We start from the raw sequence: 5,000 nt of genomic DNA on the forward strand, positions 1-5,000 counted from the left end.
ATGCATTGTGAGGAACACAAATGCGATCTAAGTAATAAAGTAAATCATCTGCAATTGTATATGCGGCAAACGTATTCATTTCTGCAACAGTAGGATGAAGAGATTTGAGAGCTCTCCAAAGTCTCTATCTGTCAAATACTCATGCTTAAAACATGCAGGAATCTCCATCTGCACATTTGAGATAGCAAAGTTCGTAGCTCGAGGCATGCGGCTCAAAGCATCTGCTACCACATTCTGTAATCCAGGAACATAGAGTATCGCCATGTGAAAATTCGCCAAAAATTCAATCCATCGTCCTTGACGAGGATTCATCACTGCCTGAGTAAAGATGTAAGTCAAAGACTGATGATCTGTCTTAACCACTGAATCTGCACCAAGAAGATAATGCTTCCATGTTCTATAAGCATGAACAATTGCCAAAAATTCCTTGTCATAAATGGGATATCGCATTTGAATAGCCGAAAATTTATGACTATCAAAAGCAATAACACGATCATTCTGCATAAGAACGCCTCCAGATGCTCTATCCGAAGCATCGGTCATGACGTCAAACGGCTGAGTTGGATCCGCAATAGCCAAAACAGGCGTAGTTGTCAACGCATGCTTAAGATCATTAAAGGACTTTTCAGCTTCAAGTGACCAGTGTAATTTATCTAACTTTGTAAGGGCCGTCAAAGGAGCAGCAATATCTGAGAACTTGTGAACCTTGGTGTGGTAAAAATTTGCTAATTCCAAGAAAGATCGCACATCAAAAATTGTAAATGGCAAAGGCCAATCAACAATGACCTTTATCTTCTTAGGATCAACTGCAATACCATGTCCAGAGATGATGTGTCCAAGATATTCCACATGATCTTTGAAAAACTGACTCTTCTTCTTGTTGATGTACAAGACATTCGTACGGAGAACGTCGAAGACAATCTGCAAATGCTGCTTGTGAGCTGCTAAAGTCTTACTGAAGACCAAAATGTCATCCAGATAAACGATGACAAACTTATCCAAGTAAGGACCAAAGATGTCATTCATCAAAGTCATGAAAGTAACTGGGGCATTGGTTAACCCAAAAGGAATGACCAAAAATTCATAATGTCCATACTTTGTTCTGAAAGCTGTCTTATACTCATCTCCAATTCGAATCCTGATTTGATGATAGCCTGACTTCAGCTCAATCTTCGAAAATACCTTTGCACCAAGCAACTGATCAAAGAGCTCATCGATGTGAGGCAAGGGAAACTTATTCTTGATTGTCTGCTTATTAAGGGCACGATAATCAATGCAAAGTCGCATAGATCCATCCTTCTTCTTGACCAATAAAACTGGAGCACCAAAAGGACTTTTGCTTGGACGTATATGACCTTTATCCAACAACTCTGCCAATTGTCTCTGAATTTCTTGAGATTCTGAATAAGAAACTCGATAAGGAGCTCGAACTGGCGGTGGTTGTCCAGGGATTAGATCAATCGTATGATCTACAGAACGTCGAGGAGGCAATGTCGTTGGCAGCTCGTCAGGAAATAAATCCATATAAGGTTGAAAGAAGGGCTGCTGTAAATAAGACATATCTGATGGCGAGGATTCCGATTGGTCAACTGTATGGTCTTCTGCTTCTCGCAACATAACTAAGGCAGAAGTGCTGTCGCGTTTACGCACTAAGCGTTTGATTTGCATAGCAGAAACCACAGTAATCGGCTTAGAATTAAACAGACCTCGTAATTCCATTTCTCGATGATTATGATAAAGTCGAATGGAATGATCTCGAAAGCTGATCAACTCATATAACCAAGACTGTCCAAGAATCATGTCATAGTGTGACAAGGGCATAATAGAGAAATTCAGCTGATCCTGATAATCCTGAATCTGAAAATGCAACTGCTGAATCCGTTTGCTGCAATGCAAGAAAGAACCATCTGCAAGTTCCACTTGGAAAACTTCTGCACTCTGCTGAGTAGGTAATCGTAACTTGCTGACGAGAGTAGTTCCCACAAAATTAGTTGAGCATCCACTATCAACAAGAACATTGATAGGATGCTCGCCAATAAATCCCAATAAGCTCAAAACTTGATTGGAAAGGTTAACAGGCACTGAAGTATGGTTGTGGGCATTCAGCATTAAAGCACTGACAACTTTAGAAACTCGCACTGCATGAACCACCTGCTTGCCTTTTTCTGGCGCAGAAGGATGATGAGGATGTCCATGTTCACCTTCTGGGCAACATTCCATGTTGGAATTCTGGCGAGAATTACGCTTTGGGCACTCATACCACCTGTGTGGTCCATTGCAAATTGTGCAAAGACCTGGAGGGTTGGCTTGAGAGGTAGAAGGTGCCGATGTAGAGGCTTGCTGACCTGCTGAGGTATCGTGGCGAAAATTGCGGCGATTGTTGGGTCGGCGACCTTGCCAGTTGCGTCCTCGATTCCGATTGTTGTTGTTGGAAGAGGATCCTGTTTGGGAGGTTGCTGCTTGACCTGAAAATCTAGGCCGAAAGGGCTGTTGCCGAGTAGATTGCTGACCAGAGGATTGGGAATATTGAGACTCAGGTTGAGATAAATTTCCTCTGCGATTGTGCTGGGAGAAACGAGCACTGTTTGAGGACCGATTGCCAAAGAAGGATGTCCTGGGTTGTCGTCATAGATCTCCAAGGCGCTCTACGTAGGCAATGGCAGCATCTATGGTGAGAGGGTTAAACTTCTGCACATCTTCCTGTAAGTTGGGTTCAAGCCCATCGATGAAGCTGTGTAGCTTGTCAGCGGGGCTGAGGCTCTCAATTTCCAGAGTTAAACGTTGGAACTCTGTGATATACGCGGCTGAGGATCCTGTTTGCCTCAGGCTGCGGAGAGCAGACCGGGCATGGTAGTCCGCACTGGCAGGTTCAAAGGCCTTGCGGAGGGCGCGCCGGAATTTATCCCAAGTAGGAGTGTGCTTACCATCTGCAACACGTCGTTGCCACCATAGAAGTGCTGTATCCTGGAGTAGTGAACTGGCTAAAGCAACCTTCTTGCTTTCGACCAAATCGGTATTAGTCAAATATACCTCCATTTTGAATATCCATTGGTCAAGCACGCGCTTGTCGCGGCGACCATTATAAGGGGCAGGCAGTTTGACATCGAGTTTCTTTTTTTGTGCAGCATTAAATATTTTATAAAGAAGTTGGAGTTCTGCATTGTTTACCTCGACAGCTGGATCTGGTTCATCGTCATTTTCTGCTACCGAAGTCTCTGAAGAAGATGGTTGTGGATCACTGGCTGGTGTGCGCGCTGGATGGGGCCGCTGCAACTGGTCGAGTCGTCTGCTGATGGTAGAGAGACTTGTCGAAAAAGTCTGCGGAAGTGTCTCCATCTGCTCGCGTAATGATGTAATGGCCTGCATTTGCTTGTCTTGTTGCTGGCCCTCTTCCTCTGAGATAGATGGCATGTTGGAGTTGCTAGAGTGAGTAGCGCAAAGAAGCTGGTGAAATATGTGGTACTGCTGGAGGAGAGAGTGACAGTGAATCGTCTCCCAATTCTGCTAAGAAATTGGAGCCTAACTCCGAAGGCTCAGAGTCTTCCACCTCGTCGAGAGGAGGTGTCTCTGCAGGGGTTAATGGAGTGTAATCTGGCACAATGAGCTCGCTGTATACTCGAACCAAGGGCTGAAGCGAGATGATCCGGTTTACTGCACCCACACGGCACTCGTCCAGGAAATATGCAAGATGTGGGTACTGTCCCAAAATAAACTCGTAATGAGCAAGATGGTGTGCTGGACACGTCAGGTAAATATGCCAGATCACCCACGCCTGGAATTGAGTGGCGTGGCGGTGACTGACGTATAATAAAAAGTCCAGGGGACCTGGTACATGAACTGGAGCCGGAACAGGTTCGGGTTCGGGTAATGGGGCGGGCTCCGGTGTGGGTGTATCGGGTATAATAATTATTTCCGGGGCTGGGCGAGGATTTTCGGGCAATATGGCTTCCGGGACCTCGTCTATGTACGAGATGTAAGGCGCGGGCTGATTGCTGTTGGGTTCCATTGGACGCCTGGTTGAGAAGGGGAATGTGTGCCAGAGTGGAGAGAAGTCCCTGGCGTGGCAGGACCTTTCCTCGAGCAGCGTGAAAGAGGAGCGAATGGGCTGGCCGGCGGACTAATTCGTTGCGCTGGCCCCATATTCGCTTTTGTTTTAAAAAAAAAAAAACTTATCGAAAGGGCACGTCCATTAATAAAAAGGGCCGCCCGTTAATTAATGGGCTGGCCGGCTGGGAAAGGTCGCCGTTTATGAAACCCACGAAGGGCTGCGCTGGCTGAATTGTAGAACATAGCGCTTATTGCTCAAGCGGCCAAGAGGTGTGCAGCCATGGGGCATAGCGAAGAGGTGCCGCCAAGGTGAAGGGGTACCTGCCGGGCTGATTTGATGACCGTTCGTGTGAAGGGATGCGAACCCATGCACGAAAGGGCACAACCCGATGAAGAGGCACACGAAGGGCTACCAGCAGGAAATCTCCTCACCGGGTACGCCACACACACATCTATGCATCTGTCTTCTATATGTGAATTGAGAAAGAAGGTTTAGGTTACCTCATACTCGTAGATATAGGTTCCATCTTTCTTCTGCTTCCATACAACGCCAGGTAGGGGAGTAGAGCGGAGAGGGTGAGAGGCTCACAACCGTAGGCCCGGGAAAAAATTTTGCTCTAATACCACTGTGAGGATTACTGTTATTACTTAGTATTTCATCCACTTATCTGTGTATTTAAGACTGAAACTGAAAGTAAACTTGAACACAGATGTTTGATTGATTGATTGAAACTGTGATACAACAGGCTCCTTATATAGGAGTCCAAGAGACACGAATGAAAAGACACATCCCATGACCAATAGTCATGACTCTAGGTGAAGAGACACATCCTTTGGACGAATAGCTGCAACCATTGGATGAAGAGTTGCAATCTTAGAGTGAAGGGGTGTGACCAGTCGTCGAAGGAGTGTGGCTCTTGATGAAGAGGCATGTCTCTAGAGCGAATAGTCGT

General features: G+C 45.8%; 1 protein-coding gene and 1 pseudogene across 9 annotated transcripts in view; one reads left to right on the forward strand and one right to left on the reverse strand.

Annotated features, from left to right (window-relative positions):
- LOC147639199 (callose synthase 10-like) overlaps positions 1 to 5,000 on the forward strand; it is a 251,362-nt gene that overhangs the window by 6,911 nt on the left and 239,451 nt on the right. The window lies entirely within an intron of this gene.
- On the reverse strand, positions 76 to 3,411 carry LOC147639200 (uncharacterized; annotated as a pseudogene).

This window comes from Cibotium barometz, chromosome 4 (assembly GCF_041138505.1).
Source record: "Cibotium barometz isolate CiBa-2024 chromosome 4, ASM4113850v1, whole genome shotgun sequence".
Classification (NCBI taxonomy): domain Eukaryota; kingdom Viridiplantae; phylum Streptophyta; class Polypodiopsida; order Cyatheales; family Cibotiaceae; genus Cibotium; species Cibotium barometz.